Source organism: Protopterus annectens, chromosome 1.part1, assembly GCF_019279795.1.
Source record: "Protopterus annectens isolate FY-2018-M chromosome 1.part1, PAN1.0, whole genome shotgun sequence".
NCBI lineage: Eukaryota > Metazoa > Chordata > Ceratodontiformes > Protopteridae > Protopterus > Protopterus annectens.
In genome coordinates this window covers 48,587,263-48,607,543 of record NC_056726.1, presented here as the reverse complement: position 1 = coordinate 48,607,543, position 20,281 = coordinate 48,587,263, and the positions used below count along the sequence as shown (strand labels likewise).

Sequence of the window (20,281 nt, the reverse complement as noted above, 5' to 3'; positions counted from 1 at the left end):
AGGTGGTATAGACGTCATATGACCACATGGGTTGTGACTGCTACATAACATCACATAACTGACACCATCACGAGCACATCAACACAGAGAACAGTTTGTATGGCAGGGGGCAGTTGTCCTGCAGTACCCAGATCCATGTCAGTAATGTGTACATAGGTGAAGTATATGGCACTGTACATCCAGATACCTTAAGGCAGCTCAGCCCTGATACTCCCACATTTTGTAGCAGCCTAGGTCATTTCTGGTGCTCCCTCCCTAGACTCAATAATACAGGGCCATATACCACTGTAACATACACTGGGGCTCTCCAGTGCATGAGGGCACACATGCATTGTGTAGGTGGCGCCCACACATATACGGCCCCAGCACCACCATATGTGTGGGGGCTACAACAACAGTGGACTGATGGCAGACATGGCAGTATGTTATACTCCCAGCCCACTATGGATCAACCATAGACATCATGACATATGTGCAAAGCTTGGTATGTAGGTGATGGATAGAGGCTGGAATACAGGCACATATGTGGACAACTGTTGCCATACACTACACAAGGTGCAGGTGTTACAGGATAGTCTGTAACATATCCTTAGTCAGGGAACTGATGGTAGAGATGGTCATCGATGTAGCCATGTACCGGTAACACACACACTGCCAGTGTATTATCTGGCACAAGACCTGTGTGGTGGACAGACAAGACATGATAGGCAGAGCTCCGGCCGGCATGACGGTAGGCCCACAGTTGTATGCTATGCAGACGGACTGCATTCCATGGCAAACTAGTATGTACACCCACACCCTGTAACACCAGTACTGTACAAAGCATAACACAACTCATCTAGCAGTCTGTCTGTACTTCCTGATCCTCCTACATATACGTGGCTGCCCTGAGTGTGCCGGGTTTCCTATATGGGGTATTGCTACAGTGGTAGCACTGCTGCCCACACACAGGACAGATGCCCATCACACAGGAGATGTAATGGGACCATGCACACATAATGTGGGAATCTATAGTGGGTGGTTGCCATGACAGTGTTAACTGGGTATAGTACACGTGTAATCATATATCTGGTTATCTGGATATGTATATGTACATATATTCCCACCATAAGTCCTGGACATGAAGTGTAGGCCAACCCCAGCCCGTATGTTCCCAATGTCGTAGTTGCAGGGGATGTCAGGTATGTATAGCAGGTATACTAGTAGACTATTGCTACTGTCATTGGGATTGTCTTCACAAACATGGTGTGTGTGGGAGGTCACACCTGCTCATAACATGTGTGCCATTGGTTACTGAACGACACCCAAAGGACATCAGTGTACAGTACCGCTGCTAGCACATAATGACACTGTGGACTGCAGCAGAGATATTGGCCAATATATTTGGAGGGTCAGACACAGTCTGTACAGTCCAGAGGTATACACATAAGCCCTTAGTGCTATACATGTGCACCATGCCTGACAATATGGATGTGGATGGCCATGTAGATGGGTATAACACACAACGACCGGTATACAATGTCCACCATAGGTCATGCATTCACACACTCCTGCCTGGCCTGTAACAGTATGACAGCTGGTACAGGGGTGCCATGGCCACATACTACACAATAGGTATTGACATACATCTGCACTGCATCCCACTGCCCTGTCTGACACACATGACTGTTAGGGGAATTCTAGCAGCGGGACATCTGGCTAGTATCTGCACATGACATCCCAGGGGGTAGGTACACTCAGCTGCTTTGCATGTCACAATGCACTGTGCAGGCTGCAGCCAGACTGGCTCAACACTGGCCTACACCTCCCAAGGGGGAATGCACATGCACCTGTATATAAAGCAGGCTCAACAGGCATGTCACAGCACAGGGTAAGATACACCTGTGTGACAGTGCATATCCACAACCAATGTGAATATAGCCACAGCCACATATGGTTAGCTAGCATGGTATTACAGTATATCGACTATGTGTTCGACACCATCCTCATATGTACCACTCACAGACTGACCCTACATATACTGGCCTGGTACACAGTTTGGTCTGGTGGTTGTCTGTGGTATGAGACACGTGTGTTTATGGCCCTACAAACATGTACACCACTACAGTACCATACAGTGGGGCAGCGTGTAAAATCTTTTAGTAGGGGAACTACAACAATGTCATCTACCACAGTCTGTGCACAGGCTAAGGTACATATCAACACTACACACACTGTCGGCATTCACCATAGGTACACAGACCTCAGTACTGTATGAACATCCACAGAATGTGCAGGGGATGTCATGTAATGTAACCCCTACTGTACATAACAAGTGTAGCAGTCGGACATATCAGTGGCTTTTTCTTAGATATGATGCAACAAAGTATGGTGTACAGCACATATGCACCACTTCATGCATGACATATGTACAAAGGTTGACAGAGGTGTGGCTGGGAGCACATACACAGGGACAATATTGACATGTGTCTATGATAACCACATACATTTACTGTTGATTCAGGGTTGTTGTAACATATGTCCTTTGAGGGATATGACGTCTGACTACCACAGCTTTCTCCATCTACTGACTGCAATCCTCACACTACCTTCAGCAGTCGACAGCTAGATGCTCCATGGGTGACGCATGCAACCACAGACACAACAGTGTCCAGGCTGCAGATGACCCTGCACATGGAGATTCCCCATCAACATGGAACTGACATGGCATGTATTGAGATATGTACAACAGCCATATCCACACAGACACTGTGAAAGCAACATTACTCCAAATGCAGTATAGCGGCACTTACAGTCTGTAGTCAGGTCAGGCACATCCACCTCCTGTTTCTTGCACTGTTCCCACGTGTAGGCTGTTAGAGTTACACCACAATCCATTGGAGATGCTGTTTGGCACACAACAGATCTAGTTTCTGCTCACAGTGGGTGAAAAGAGCCAACACCAACCATGATGTTCCTAGGTATTGGAGTGTGTTTCTATACAATTGGCTATGGGAATGTTACCACAGCTGCTGCCTAAGCAAAGCAGGTGTAGGTCTCCACGTCCACCTGAGAGGGGGTGGGGGACACAGACAAAGGCAAATATGTGTCAGGGAGGGGTGGGAGGGTAAAACTGAAGCATGTTTGTGTCACACACCTAGCAGCACAAGGTATCTATGTAGTCCTAGCACAATACGCTGCAATGATTGGATGTGCCACATGGGTTACCTGTTTTGGAGCACTCAGAACATTTATGTGATTGTGAGTGACATTTGCTACACGGATACAGTAGCTGTATGGTAGGTGACATACACGTGCCTGTCAGCATAAACAGGTGCCAGCGTCAACACAGCCACACCCTCACAAGGACACACACATATTGACACACAGGTCATACGGGGGCTGTATGGGCAAAGGGTATGGGAAGGTGTCTGACATCAGACAGCATACTGCAGTATGCCCATAGGGGTTGGGGCCAGGTATACAACTCATCGGTTGTGGGATTGCCACATCACATCACTGTGCAGGTATCCCATGCACCACACAGGTCATACGGGGGCTGTACAGGCAAAGGGTATGGGATCAGACAGCATGCTGCAGTCACACACAAACACACAGGGTGCCACTACCGACATGCATGGGCGCATGTCTGTACAGGTGTGTGGTGTCGAACTGCACCAGATGGCTGTCCAAGGCTAGGTGATGGGTGTACCTTGGCATCAGGCCACACGACGATGGTCTGTATTGCGGCTCAGGGATGTAGTATATGCATTTACCCACACAGGCGGGTATTGTATCCTCCATCCGGTCATCTGGGTGACTACTGTGTGTGGGCAATGCTGTGCATTGCTTGCCATGTCTGTGTTCCTTTGCCCATGACATGGACGGCGTCTGGGATGTGCACACCTCCCACATGCACGTAGAGTGACATGCAGAACTGTATCCTGGGGTGTCCGGCCTATGTTGTGAACACGGATCATCATCAGATGTGCCAGTCCTGGCCACCTGTTGCAGGAGCTGGTAATGGCCAGCAGCTTCACCCTGCACCGACATGGCATGCACGCTACCAGCATTCCTTGCTGTCAGTGGCATCTGTCCATATGGGCATTTTGTCAGGCATGGTATGTCCGTTGTGGGTCACGTGTGATGGCACCACAGGTGGTACACAGTTGTCCATTGGGGAACATGGGGGAGGTGCAATGTCTGCACGTATGTGCATATTGGACAGATGGACTGGGTATCATGCCCTCTGTAGCCCACCGCTGTCACTCCATAGTTACTATCAGTGGCCAATATGCAGTGTACTCCCACATATTGGCTGTTACCTAGGCATGTCTGTGTGTATGACACATGGGGTGAGAGAGTGTGCTCTGGGTAATACTGGGATTGTTAACTGTGATTACCTGGCTTTGATGTCACATGTCTGGGTATGGCTGTGCACCCCGGCCTCTCAGCCATATCACGTGTTATCCCTGTACAGTGGACACTGTGATATATAGTATGACCACCATATAAGAAAAATGCAAAACCCCCTCCACATTGGCCACAGGTGTCACACAGTCACAACCACCTCTACACAGGATACAGGTTACAAACACACACACACACACACACACACACACACACACACACACACACACACACACACACACACACACACACACACAAAACCTGTCATGTTTGGGAGTAGAAGCCCTACCTAACTAATGTATTACACTACAGCACTACGCAGTTATAGTACACACCATGGATATTACTGGAGTAGTCCTTGCCCAAAAGTGTATTTCACACTGACTGACATCAGCAGGATTGCCAAAGTAGGGCATTTGAAATGACTGCGAGAGACTAGCCTAAAATACATTGCTCCCAACACAGACAGTGAAACACACAATACATCCGGAACTGCCATGTGTGGGGATGGAACCCAACCACACTTCTAATTCACACTACAGTAGTATGCAGTTACGGAATGCACGACAGAGTTTACTGGGCTGCAGCCCTCCCAGGGGTGTATATCTAGGTGGGTGACATCAGTAGCCTTGCCAAAGTTGGGTATGTGAAATGTAAGGGGTGTGAGTACCCTAAAAGCATTGCTCTCTACACAGTCAGACATGCATGCATACACACACAGTTGGCAGGTCGGGGCTAGAACTCCCAACTAACTGCTTAATCACACTATGGCCATACGATGTTACGGGACATTCTACAGAGATTACTGGGCTACGATCGTCCCAGAGGTGTATTTCAATTTGCGTAACATCAGCAGCCTTGCCAAAGGTGGGTATTTGACTTGTAAGGGGTGTGAGTAGCCTAAAAAGCATTGCTCTCTACACAGTCAGTGACAGACAGACACGCACACATATGCACACACAGACTCACACATGCACAGTTGCCACGTCTGGGGTTTGACCTCCTACCTAACTACATTATCACACTACAGCAGTACGCAGTTACAGCATGCAATACAGAGATTCCTGAGCTACATCTTTCCCAGGGGAGTATTTCTAGGTGGGTGACGTCAGCAGCCTTGCCAAAGTTGGGTATGTGAAATGTAAGGGGTGTGAGCACCCTAAAAGCATTGCTCTCTACACAGTCAGACATGCACGCATACAAACACAGTTGGCAGGTCGGGGGCTAGAACTCCCAACTTAACTCCTTAATCACACTATGGCCATAAGATGCTATGGGACGTGGTATGGAGATTACTGGGTTACGATCATCCCAGAGGTGTATTCCAAGCTGAGTGACATCAGCAGCCTTGCCAAAGGTGGGTATTTGACTTGTAAGGGGTGCGAGTATCCTAAAAAGAATTGCTCTCTACACGTCAGACAAACACACAAACACAGACACACACTCACACAAGCAGTTGCCAGGTTTAGGGTTGGAACTCCTACCTAACTAGTTTATCACATTAGAGCAGTACGCAATTAAGGGATGCGCTACAGAGTTTAATGGGCTACAGCCTTCCCAGGGGTGTATATCTAGGTGGGTGACATCAGCAGCCTTGCCAAAGTATGTGAAATGTAAGGGGTGCAAGTAGCCTAAAAAGCAGTGACAGAGTGACACGCACACACAGACTCACACACGCAGTTGCCACGTCTCGGATTTGACCTCCTACCTAACTACATCACCACACTACAGCAGCACGCAGTTACAGCATGCACTACAGAGATTACTGGGCTACAGATTTCCCAGGGGAGTATTTCTAGGTGGGTGACATCTGCAGCCTTGCCAAAGTTGGGTATGTGAATAGTAAGGGGTGTGAGTAGCCTAAAAGGCATTGTTCTCTACAAAGTCAGTGAGACAGATACACACACGAACAGTGACACACACACTCACACAGTTGCCATGTCTGGGGTTAGAACTCATACCTAACTAATCTAACACATTACAGCAGTACTCAATTATGGGAAGCACCATTGAGATTACTGGCCTACCACTCTCCCAAAGGTGTATTTCACATTGGAAAACTTCAGCAGGCTTGTCAGGGTACCGCTATGGGGTGGCCAGTGTGTCCAAGGCCCATACACCATTCATGTAGGGGTGACATGCCACAGGCGGCCACACATGGGTCATATGTCACAGGTGCGTGTATAGGGCAACTAGCGGACTACATCCTTGTACAGCCATGTTGCACAGCTGGCATGTGGACCACATAAGTCTGTGGTGCTAACAAGCACTGGTCGCTAGTAACTGCAGTGTGTGACATGTGCACCTGATGTGTTAGGGGCCCTTTGGCTTTGTGCTGGGTGGGACAAGCGTGGATGGCTCCTTGTCACGGTCACCCTCTTCCACACATCTATATCCATCTTATCTTATCTTTGGCTTATTATGGTGTGTTGTCCTTACATACATGTCTGTATTCCTATCCACTGTGTGTGCAAGGCATGAGTGGTGCATACTGACATGTGTCTACAGTAACAATTGCAACCGCTGGATGTGTGGTCCACTGGTGTTTGCATACATGGCCTTCATGTGTTTAAGTGCGTGGGCATGCCCAGTAAGGCCGTCTGTTTTGCATGTGTGGAGCATGTCCGGTGGTTTGTACAGCACAGCTGACCTTTGTGTTGTACACCGACAGATAGCATGCTGTGTCTGCAAGGTATCCACCGATCATTTGGCATGGGGTACACTTGACTATTTCTATGTTTCTACACAGGATTGGGGGGTGCGCACCTGACTGTTACTATATTTTTATGTGGGGTGGGAAAAGCACACCTGACAGTTGTACACATTTGCTAGGACTGCACTGGTATGTCCTGTAGTCCATTTCAGTCAGTAGTCTTACCTATCATGCTGGCTAAGCCATACTGGTGTACTACCGTTCTTAACATTTAATTGCATACACATTAGTTTCTGACTTCCCAGCCATCACAACTGACATCCCACTACCTGGCCTGCTGTAGTCTATCCATGTAAGCCCGGGTGGGGCTTACCCATACCCCTCTTTCAGAGGCCATAGTACGGCATTTGTTTGTGTTTGTCTACACCTGTTCTTCTGGCTGTGACTGTTGTTGGGTATGTGACCCCCCCCTCGTGACTGGCATGTGTGAGTCCCTTATCTTGTGGGTGTACCAGTATTGCGGGTGGTGCTGTAGGGCTGCCTATGTCGGATGCACGTAGTACACTGCCTACGCATGGTTAGGCACAGGTAGTGTAATGTTTGGCATCCCTTTTAATGTATGTGAGAGTCAGAGAGAGGTGCTATTCCCTTGGTCTCTCCCATGTCAGTGTATGCGCTATGCGTTGCCTCTTTGCCAGGGTATACTGGGCACGCCTCCTTCTACCTACTGAGGCAGGCTCAGGTTGTTCCTCCTCCGAGTCACTCTGTGCCTGTGTAGGCATTGGTGGGGGCCTATGTGGCCCTGCCCCTTGCTGCTCCTGCTGCAGCTGTTTCCGCAGGATCATATTGTGTAGCATGGCACATACAAGGATGATTTGGGTACATATAGTTGGAGAGTACTGTAAGGCTCTACTGGATGTGTCCAGGCACCAGAACCTTGACTTGAGCATCCCAAACACACGCTCTGTTATGATTCTTGTTTTTGCGTGTGCCTCATTATGGAGTTCTTGTTCGGGTGTGTGTGCGTTTCTGATGGGTGTCATCAGCCACTGCTCCAGTGTGCATCCAGCATCCCCCACTAGATGACCGTGTGGGATGTCCCCATTGGCAAATTTCTGGTACAACTGCGTCAGATGCCAGATTTGGGAATCGTGATGCCCTGGGCATCGCACACGACCTGGCAGTTGATGGAGGGGAAGCCCTTGAGCATCCACTACCTCAGGGTATTCTGCTATTTGCTGGAAGGGATGCATACTGCTGGCCAACACCTCATGGGTGAGGGGGAAATATATGTGCTCACTGACATGTGCTGCCATGGCATCCAGGAAATGGTGGGGTATCCTGGATGCTAATGTCTGAGCGATCCCCATCATATCCCCAGCTGGCCTTTGGAAGGTACCTGTAGCTTTCTTAGGCCTACACATACCTTAGTTTCCACTGGGACGGGTTCCCCTCTGTTAGCTGTGTGTGTCAGGCATGGCTGGCACAGCTCAACAATCTGCTGTAGGAGGTCCAGGTCCACCCTATAGTGCTCCACCATCTCCAGCTCATGTAGCCCTTGGTAGGTTGCCCTGGGTCTATACACTCTTCTCCATCTCCTCACTGTGAGTTGGTCGGCAGCATTCCCATCCTCACCACCCTCAGCCTCTTCCACAAGTTGTATGATAGCTATTGCAGCCCCTAACATTTTGCTGTTGTGAATGTTAAAAGTTCCCCGCTTGATTACACCGGTGGTGTAAGTTGTGGGAAAAACCAGAGGGGTAGGTGTTTGCATAATTTATAGTGGCGTTCTGGGCTGGGCTGGTCTGCTGCTTGTGTAATTGTCTGGTTCCGATACACTGCATCTGGCAGCGAACTTGTTACCCCTTGATTAACTTCCTACTGCTGCTTTCCCTTCCTATTGCCCTTCTCATCCCGGGGGGTGCGACACGCAGTCAGTGTACTCTAATGTGCACACTATTTCCTGGGTTCCCTTCCTTTATCTTCCTGTAGATCCCGCTGCGCAGCGCTCACACCCGCTTACAATCATCATATGTGCTGGGCAGGTTTAGGTTTGCTGTGCTAAGCTAGATGCAACCCCGAGCCACAGGGCTCCAATCCGCTGACAGTATGCCTGACACTCCCACACATGATGTCACCTACCTCCTAGTCTTGCACTCAGCTAGTCACACTCATACACTGTTGAGACCTGCTTCACATGTTGGGGAAAACCGGGATTCACTATCCTTCCCCTCATTTGCACAGAATTGCCTGATAATGCATAGTTACATGTGTCACACTGTGCCTCCCCCTTAGCAACCACTATGGCCAGGTTGTCTTTTGCCTGCCATCGACTTGCATGGCGGAATACTGATTTTAGTTAGACTGATTTGTTTTAGGTTTATTTTCTTATGTTTGCAGTACTGTACTCAGTTACTAACCGAGTAAATTTCTGCATATTACGCTAGTCCTGCACACCCTAATTCCTGCTTCCTGGACAGCAGATTTACCTCATTTGCATGTTTTTCACCTGCAAATGGGGTGATTTGCATACAGGGCTGGGAATGTGCAGCAGTACTGCTACAGCGCTCGAGCACGTCAAACGTGCACATACGTGGATCGCACGGCCGCCATATTGGCAATATTTCATCTTCCACTAATCATGCACGCCATGCAAGCTTTTGAGAATCCAGGGGACAATCTTTACCTTTATATGTTCTTTTTCATCCATTTCCTTAAGTGTTATTTTTCTGTCTTTTACCATTTTACCAACAGCATTCTTTTTTCCTTTTACTAGTCCCCAGTTTATGTCTTCTTCTTCACTTACTTCAGAACCATCTTCTATGTTGTCTATTATTTTTTCATCTAATTTTTCTTCTATTTCTTCTACTAAAATGATTCTCTTTCTTTACTGTTATTTTCATTTTTGCAATCCATGCATAAATGTCCAATTCTGTTATATTTATAACATTTTAATTCTCGTTTTTTGCATCATGTCTCATTTCCCTACAAATATAACATTTTCTATTGTCACAATTACTTATGAAATGTTCATTTACACGCACACACACATACATGCACACATGCGTGCGGACACAGGCGTGCTCACACAAGCAGACACACACACACACACACACACACACACACACACACACACACACACACACAAAACACACGTTTTGGGTTGTCCCCACCCATATTTCCTTCCACATTTATCATGCTTGGAATATGTATAACTTTTTCTCTTTCCATGCACAATATTACAATTCCAGCCACCAGTTCATAAACCCATGTTGTCATAAACCTTTGTAATGTCCAGTACTTCTTTACATAAACGTTTTACCTCTGTTTGAAAATGTACATGAATCTTGTTTTCTGTTTCCCTGTTACTGCTTTTATCACATAGCATGGGTTATAGGCTTTTTTTTTTTTTTTTTTTTTTTTTACATATTTTCCAATAAAATTTTCCACTGGAAAAAAGTCTCAAATATAATATCACAAAGGTCTATTTATTAATAGGAATAACTGATCTTACCTCATGTACGTTTAAACCCAAAGGAGCTAATAAATTGTCCCACACTTCATACCTGTTCAGTTATTTGTCTTCTTTATTCCGGATCCTTACCACATACTTCCCTTTTTCATTTTCTTCTGCCTTCTTTAATGCTACTCCACTTTTTCCTTCTTTTACTTTCTCTGCATATGCTTTCTTTTCCATCTCCCCACTATTGTTCAGGAATGTCCTGCATCCTCCTTTTGTATTTTCTCCATAATGTCCTCCCAGGAAATATCTCCTTCATTTTCTGGCTCATTCTGCACCTCTATTTCTTTAAGTAAATCATCCCACAACCCTCCTGACTGAAGGGTTGTAATTATGCATCCATCATTTGCTGACTCATCTCCATCAAACAGGTTTATTTGAAACATTTCCTCAAAATCCTGCACACATTCTCTGGTCTTGATATTTGCTTTATCCTTCAGTTCTTTCACCACTCCATCATCTCCTTCTCTCTTCATCTGTCTCCCTGTTTCTCCAGGCCGTCACTACACCTGGAATGGAAACAGGAAGTGTTCCTCCAAAATGAGTCCCACTTACAATAAAGATGAGTAAGGAAAGTTCCCTGATGCCCTGGCCAAATTTCCTCTAGGACTATATGTACCACCTTAGGTCTCCTCTAAAAAGAGGCTACTAACCTCTTTGGACTAACCCAGTCAACAAAGGATAAATAAATTACTTATACGGCAGGGAGCAGGAACTTTTCACTGTACAGTTTAGATTATATGCATTTTTTACAAAATTCTTTATTCATCAAACATTTATGTGGTAGCTATCAAGAATGTTTGAAGGATCACCAAACATTTAGCCTTGGAGCCAGACCTTATTCCAGAAGGGCTACAAGAAATCTTACGGCTCTGATACTCCATCACAACTTTACTCACTTCTCAAGGCACAAAAAAATGCTAACTTGTATCTAGTTACAGCATTTTCTTATTGCCTGAGCACAGCTTATAGTACTGAGTCCTCTATAACAAAATGTACTTCAAAAAATCAGCTATGAGAAGTCCAGTTAAAATGTAGGGTGAATGCCCACTTCAATAATCTGGAATCCATAGTACAATATGTCTCAAAGCACAAAAAAAAAAAATATTAACATGTATTGGTTACTGCATTTTCTTACTGCCTGAATACAGTTTGAAGCAGCGAGTCTTCTTCACAAAAACTGCTTCAAAAATCAGCTGAAAGATGTCCAATTAAAATGTAGGGTGCAAGCCTACTTCACTATGTAGTTGTCATTTATACTGATTGGAACAATCCGTCATAACACTTTAGTGTTTGATGCCTCGAAAAGTATGGCAATGCTGCCCTGTGTAATTTATACTTCATTAACCAACAACATCTCATCTTCTTAACACTAGTTTAAAAGGATAAAAGCTGCCATTATGTGACCATGGTTGTTCAATGACAGCATAGAGCAGCAAACAGTCGTAGTCGTCATCCTTTGTGCTCCCATTTTTTACACGGTATAATCAATTAAAGCTTTTCTGCTAGAACATTTTTTATTTCTCAAATCGACCACAATAATATAGTCACCCAGCAGTGACAGCACTGGCTCTAGGTGACGGCCACTGTAAATATGATACCCCTGATACCATGTACAAACCAGAACAAACTAAGCTGATGGTGATCCTAGATGTATTAACTAACAAATGCAAATTAAAATACTCCAAAGAGAATTCTATGCCATTGCTTACTAATAAAATATTGCCAATGTTACACCAACATTCCTCATTTACACAATCTCATTATTCATGTATTTGATGCCATCTAACTCTTGGAATTAATGTTCTTTCACAGCACAGTGACTTGTCTCAGTATCTTGGAATCAAGCCTAGTATAATTATTTAGAAAAGGATGTGTGAGTACTTCTAAGCATTAACATACAGTTTCATAGTTCAATTAATCCAGACTATCAATGACATTTTACGCATTAGTATGAATAATTTTTTTTACTACTCAGTGGAAATTCTGTTGTGTATGTGAATATACAAATATTTCCAAGAACCACTGAGAATGATTATGTATCCCTAGAGGAATAACACTGCAAGATGGTGGGGAATAGCTTTTAACTTGAAGGTGTGCATGGGCAAAGCCAGTGTTGTGGTAGTATTTTTTTAGTTCCGATTTGAAGAATGCTAGGTTATGTATTTGTCTTGGTTGTAAGGGAAGGCTGTTCCATTTTTTTGGAGGCTTAGCAGGAGTTTAGGGAGTCATCTGCTGTACTACTGAATTTTAATATATTAAGAAAGACTTTGTGTACAGAATGAAGGGAGCTGTTAGGGTAGTACTGTTTAAAGATATCCTATGAGTTTGGGGGTTTGGCAAGGATAGCAGTCTGTGGTTTATTACTAGTTGAGAATGAGTGAGGATGTATGGAAGTTCTAGCCACTGTAGTTGTTTAATTGCAGTGCAATGGTGGGCTCTGTAGGTTTGGTTGGTGGCAACCTTCCTACTTTGTTATAGCATTGCTCATGTTTTGAAGAATAAGTGGCATCTAGGTTTGTGAATGGGGGAACGCAGAGAGTAGGGCTGGAAGTAGACAGGCTGTTGCTATATTAACCCTTGCTAAATATGAGAGGAAGGGTTTTATCATGTACACAGCACCTAATTTTTGGTGAGTTTTCTGGGTTACTTGAAGTATGTACTGGTTGAATGTCACGTGTTCATCTACAGCATTGCCCAGAAGTTATGTATAAAGAACTAGTTTGATTCTGGCTATTTTCTGATATTACTGAAAAGATGGATTTTTGGAAGTAGAACTGTTTGGGGGTGAATAACATTAGTTTGGTCTTCACTGGATTTAACAGGAGGTTGGATTCCTCAAGACAGTCCACAACTGACAGAAAGAATTGTTGTGCTAAGTCCTGAAGACAGGACAGAGTTTTAGCAGAGCAGATTAATGTGGGAGTCATCTGTGTATTGCTTGACCAGTGGCTGTTCATTATTGAATACAATGAAAATTAACAGTCCTAATATAGAGCCTTGGGTGACACCTGTGGAGATGGGAAGGAAGGGGAACATTCCTTGGCATTTGACAAGTTGATATCTGTTAAGGAGGTAATTGTAGAACCAGTTCACTGCTGGCTAGGTTAGACCTATTGTGGAAAGCCTGCACAGTAGCTTTTAGTGACAGATGTCAAAAGCTTTTGAGAGGTCTAGGAATAAAGTGGAGATGAAACAGCCCGAGTTCCTATACTGATTAATTGTTTCAGTGAATGCAGAAGTAGTATTAAGATTTTTGGCAGGGGCTGTGCTGGAATAGAGAGAGCTTGTTATTATCACAAGTGTGGGTCATTAGCTGTTCGTGAATGCATTTCTCTAGAATTCTGGATATGGGTGAGACAGTAGATATCGGTCAGTAGTCAGTCAGGACAGGGATGTGACAAAGGATTTTTTGCCTCATAAATAATTCAGGAATATTATTTTTACAGATAGAGTGGTCAATGAGACTTAGGATACGCAACTGAAATGGCTGCAAATTCATGATACTCTGTAGGTAGGTTATATGGAGATAAAGTTGCGAATTTTAATTTGGAGAGTAGTTTTTTGATGGCTGAAGTAGGTACTGTTTAAGTAAAGGGGCATTCCGAGTATGAGATTAGACAGTAGGGTAGCTTAACTTGGTGGTGCTTTGGAAGTGATGCAACAGACTGTATAATGTGTTTGTTGAAAATAGTAGCTATGTTTCATTGTTCTGAGGGTTTGTTTGAGTTGGTTGGGTGAATCTGACAGGGTTTGGTACATTATTTACAGAGATCTAGAAGAGTTTAGGATTTTGCTTTTTGTGTACTGAAATGAAGTACAGTACGTTTTTGTTATTTTTAGACAATTATTATGATAAGTTACTTTAGTGTCTGTAGTTTTGGAGATTTTCATGATTTTTGTTAAGGATCCATTTTTCCAAGCTTTGTTTTTAGTTATCATAACTGCTTTAGTATATTTGTGTAGTCAAGGGGTAGGCTTGGATTTTATTCTTTTAGATGTAATGGGAGCATATGCATCTAGGATATATAGGAAGGTTGTGTTAATGAATCAACAGCCTCATCTTGTGGAAGGTCTTTGAATAACTTCTAACTACAGTTGCTTAAGGTTGTTTTAAAAGTTTCACCATGGAAGTTGGAGAGATCTCGGACTTTGCTGTACTACTGCTTGTGGAGGTTATGCTTGCTATGTCTGATAGTGACACTAACAGGTAAACGTAGTGTTCTGTACTTGGATAAATTTTTGGGTGAGAATGTTGGACCCCTATCTAATAAAGATCCCCTGACTGCGGCTTTGTTTAATCTAGATGGAGAGTTGATCATGTCATTGAATTTGTAGAGTTGCAAATTGTTACTCTACTTTCCTCCCAAAACTGGTTGCCATTCTAGATGATGGCACAGACGGTAAAGGCGGAGAGCAGTAGCTTCTGTCATACAGGGTTTGATTCCCTCAGCCTTCTTTACTTACTGTGTGACAATGACAAGTCACTTAACCAGTCATTGCTATTTGGTAACCCCTGAAAATGAACTGTGTGTCCAGTGGGCCTACCTGGTTAACATTTATTAATATTATTGTGAAGATTGGGTAGAGATAGGTGAAGAGATGTAAAGATTGGTGAAGGCTGCCAGCCTAGTCAAATAGAATCAAATTCTATTATTTGTAAATACGGTGAATGTTGAACTTAAAACAATGTGGCAACATTGCCATCTGCTGTAAAGAAAGCTAAGGCAAGCATTCTTGTTGTTCCTTTGAAATTAAAATTATTTCATCACTGCCTTTGACATTTTACAAGTCGGCTCCAGTCCACCAGTCCGGCTAAATAAAGGCTTCCTGCCTATTGTTTTAAGGCTCAAGTTAATGACCAGAATTTACATGTGGAATGTCCTTTATTGCTTTTAAGTGTAAATGAATGTAAATGCAGTTAATGTGTAGCCTGGGAACTCCAGGAAGTGTGAAAAAGATGATGTAATGTTTATCAGAACTGGAGTTTCAATTTAAATAGTGCGAACCAGAGATTGTTAAGCATTTTTGTCTTGATATCCAATTTACCAGCACTCTGCCTGTGTTTTAAGTAAGTTATTTTAGAAGTATGTTTTCTTGTAGCAATAGCTAGGAATTAGAAAAAGATTAGACTAAGTGTTTTTCTGTTATGTCAGAACTGCACTACTGAATTATTTTAAGTTTCTGTGTGATCTCTGAACTACTGAATAGCACTGTGATGTAGTATTGTCTTGTGTTTTTAGTATTTGTTATTAAATATTTTTAAACCCTTTTTAACTGTGGCTGGTTTATGTAGAGATAAGTTAATCTCTAGAGTACATTCCATATTTATAGAGTTTACTGTCTAAGCCACTCCTATAGCTTTAGCCCTGGGCTATACTTCCAATTGGATAATAATATTGCACAGTAATAATTGGACACCCTTTTAAGGGCCTTTGGGTAGCTGATAATTATTAGCTGGTTGTGGCAGTAATTACTACTGTATGTTCTGGGTATAGGGGCACAACTGGAGAATCTGTGTCAGCCTTTCCCAGAAGTGTCTGTGAAATTGTATAAATACTTATCTCAAAGTGTCTGTGTGTCATCTACTTGGGCAGGGGCACGAAGCACTGGTTGGACAGAGACAGTACTGGAGGTTTTAGCTTGCCAGCTAGGCTGAGATCCGTCACCTATAGCTATGCCAGTGGGGAGTCTTACTGGGGGACCTGGGGAGGAAGGGAACAACCAGCCCCAGACTGTCTGTGATCTTTGTGTGCACTTAAGGGAAATTGTACTTTACTGTGTGTATTTGTTATCCTTTCCTCTTATATGAGACACCCTTCTCTGGTGTTAGTGGTGAGGATTGAGGCTCTTGATTGCTGGGCCAAGCGTCACAATTATTATTATTGCTTATTTTCTCTTAACAGTTAAATATACAAGCACACAACACTATGTAAACCTGAGTGCGCGCGTGCACACACACACCTCATTCACGTCTGTCCTTGTAGCAGGGGTCACTGCTGAAAATGGTCAGAGACAAAACAGTTTACATATCCAGTTAACAAATACATATATTTTGTTGCAAAATCTGGACGGCACAACATAAAACGTACGCTTTTCTGGTAAACTAGTAAGCAATGCTAAAGCAACACACATGCTTTGTTTTAGTATAATACGATTTTAATAAAACAACGCTGTTTCCCTGATTTAAAGCCATAATCCCTCATTTTATATTTATTTAAGGCGTCTCCCTCATTCTAATAAGACGTGCAATTTTATAATTAGACATTTTTCACAACGCAAGGCATACTGATAATTGCAAATATTTCAACTTACCTTTCAACTTTTGGAGCATTCGCGTAGAATCAGAAAGAGAAGCATTTTCTTGTTTTTTCTAGAATAAAGGCGTTCAAACATTACATTTTTTTACAGCTAAATTTAATAATGTCCGTGCTCTTATACAAGTCCAACTTTATGGGGAAAAAAATCTGCTGATCTAGGAGAAGGAACAAGGAAGGCTAAATCTGTTGACAAAAGTCGTAGCACTTGACGGTCTTGCTTTTCAATTAACTTGGAGAATTAAGGGGAACGGTTAAGCTTATGGTTAAAAAACAAAATAAACCAGTTGTAAGCAAAACTGTTCTCAGATTAATATGCATTACCTTTCAAACGGGCTATTTCTGTACCGAATGTCTTATTCGCTTATTAGCCACAAAGCACAGATTCATTTGTAAAGTTCACACTGCCGGCTTGTCACCGTCATGTTTACAATTTGCGGTTAAAGTTTAGTTTTCTACTGTTATCCTATAACTTTAACTTTCAGGTTTCCTCCCCAGCACTGTCATTTCACGTCTGGCCTGTCATAACGTGAAAACGCCTATTGGTTGACATGTGATCGTGTAAAGGCGGGTGCAAATGGTGGTTGGGGACCATTTACAGAATGCAGTCAGTTTGGGGAGGCTTTCCTTCGAATCGTTACGCTACCCGTATGTATGATGAGTTGCTGTTAGTTGTAATTAAGAATTTTCGTAGCTGCCTTTTGGATTAAGCAACTGTTAAAATACAGCATTAAACATTAATTCTCTCAACTCGCAAGATTACCTTTGTATTATTTAAAGTGTAACGTTAGAATTTTAGTTATGGTCAGTGGTGGTTTAGCGTCCGTCCGTACGTCCCTATAACATATTCCTGATTATGGCTCACAATTTATCTCTGTTTTTCCTTTTAATCCTTAAAATTGTAGATTTTGTAAGAAACGTTGGTGCGTCGAATATTGGTAATTATTTTCTACATCAGAAAATGCATGTTAATTAATTTTCCCTGATTATGTCAGTGTTTTAAGTTGTTGTGTGTTTCGGCTTTTCCCGGTTAAGGGTCGCCACAGCGGAACTCCGGTCCGCTAATGATTGGCAGTTGATTTTTACGTACCGACTTGCCAGCTCTGACGCACAACCTCAGTGTTTTAAGTTAATAGTACAATTAAGTGTTCCTTATCACTTTGCTGTGCAAAATCTCGTAGGATGCCCATTTTTTTCCCCTTAGAAAATGTGTGTTTTTGGCAAATCATTGAGGATTACGTTTTCTAAATAATGATGCTTGTTTGAGTTGCAAAGTTCATATCCTTCAGAAAATGCATGCTAATACAAAACTTGTTATTCAAGCAACCCTCCCTCCACCATTATTATTATTATGGTTTTGTTCAGAATTATTTTGATAAGAGGTGCAGAGGTATGTGTCCCCCTTTGCCCCTAATTGTTTCTGGGGTTGTCTGTGATTCTGGTGGTAAGCTGTGGAGAGCTATGTTGAATAGAATTGCCACTTGGAGAACAGGCATCCTAGAAATTCTGGTGTGAAAATCGCAGTACCGATGCACAGTTTACATTTGTTTATAGTAATCATTTTTAACTCCTACATAACATTGAAATGAATTATAAAACCATTTGTGGTGTAACATTGACTTTTCAGTGTACTCAAACCTTAAACTTCTTCTTCACTCCTTTACACAACACCAAGCTGACATCCATCCCAACCCAGGCCCCAACGACAGCTATGCTCAACACCTACCATCTTCCTCTTGCCCCACACCCACCACCTGTACTGAATCTGTCACTCACTTACATCCCTACCTCCTTCCAAAAAGGCTCTAATTCTGATCTACTCCTGTTAAACCTCAACTTCCATAGCCTCATAAATAATACCAGTGAATTCCACGCTATCCTAGCCACCTATTCACGAGCAGTAGCTCTAATAACAGAAACCTGGCTAAAGCCCCACATTAAGGACAGTGAAATTCTAACAAAAGGCTGTAACATCATAAGACTAGACAGAATCAACAAACGTGAAGGTGGAGTTGCAGTTATGTTTAAAAATACCCTCAAAGTAGCACAACTAAACTGTACCCCTCCTGATCTACCCAACTCTGAAATATTACCTATCCGCCTTGAAATCAACCCTAACAAAGCAATAATAATTGCCACCTCCGTCCCAGCAATAACCCTCCCACTATAGAACATCAACTTTTATGGGCAGCTACTAAATTCACCCCAAAAACTATTGTTCTTGGTGACTTCAACTTAGATTGGCACTACGAATAATAACCATTTCAACTTTATAAATCTCTTCAGCTTCACCCAAATAATAAACTGCCCGACATGTATTGACAAGCACTCCAACAAGCAGTCAACATTAGACTGGATCTTAACTAAAAAAAACTAACCTAGGCTTCTTCGCCGGGTGCCTTTAAGACTCCCTCAGTGACCATTATCCAACCTTTCTTTACAGGAAATGCACGAATACCCAAAGCAACATCCTCTACAAATACATCTCTTCCAAGGAAAATTTCTCCCCCACTACTTTCAACCTTCTACTCCAACAATGTAACTGGTCCCCACTTAAACACCTACAATTAGATGATGCTGTTCAGTACTTCAACAAAACCTTCCTTACGATTCGTAATAATCTAGCCCCTACCAGAAAAGCTCATACTAGAAACAAGCACCTCCCAAGGCTAACTAAAGACACCAAACTACTAATGAGACCGAGATTAAGCCTGGTCAGCTTATTGTACATCCAAAGACAAATCTGACCTCCTTAACCATTAACAACTAAGAAGCTTAAACAAATCTGACCTCCTTAACCATCAACAACTAAGAAACGTAAAACAACAAATAAAAAAAGACAAACAAGCATACATCCTATCCTGTCAGAAGAAAAACCAAAATAACCCCCAAAAATTCTGGAATTCCATCAACCAGCTCCTCAGCCCAGGATGTACCTCTACTACCCCTCCTGCTACCTCAGACAACCCTGTCCCTATTTCAACTCAACTTAACTCCCACTTCATCAACACAGTCACCTCCCTTCTAGACAGCCAACAAGCCCAGCCGCTTACTGTCCCCATCCCAGCCATAGACAATCACAGCCCCTTCTCCTTCTTACTTATACAAACTAATTACATAAAAACTCTTGTGTCCAAACTCGAACCATGCTGCACAGCTGCAGACAAACTCCCTAATGAATTTCTAAAACTTGCACCCCTTCAGTTGCATACCCCATTTCATTCCTGATCAATCACTCTATTAAAGAACAATGTGTCCCACTTGTATGGAAAATATCTCATATTATACCTCTGCACAAAGGTGGACCCTCCAAAGAACTAATCAACTATCGTCCCATAGCCATCCTTTCCCCCTAGCGAAAATTTTAGAAAAATGCATCCACAACCAGCTCATAAGCTACTT

General features: G+C 43.2%; 1 protein-coding gene across 2 annotated transcripts in view; it reads right to left on the bottom strand.

The window, feature by feature from the left end:
* The window catches only part of CLN8 (CLN8 transmembrane ER and ERGIC protein), a 628,289-nt gene extending 610,868 nt beyond the window's left edge, over positions 1-17,421 (bottom strand). Inside the window, exons 1-2 of one of the 2 annotated variants that reach the window (XM_044073532.1) lie at positions 17,204-17,421; positions 16,878-16,935 (exon numbers count right to left, since the gene is read on the bottom strand). The gene's annotated coding sequence lies outside the window, so the exon portion shown is untranslated. The remainder of the gene's footprint in view (positions 1-16,877; positions 16,936-17,203) is intronic. The other variant, XM_044073538.1, reaches the window with a different exon arrangement.
* Between the last annotated feature and the right edge of the window lie 2,860 nt (positions 17,422-20,281).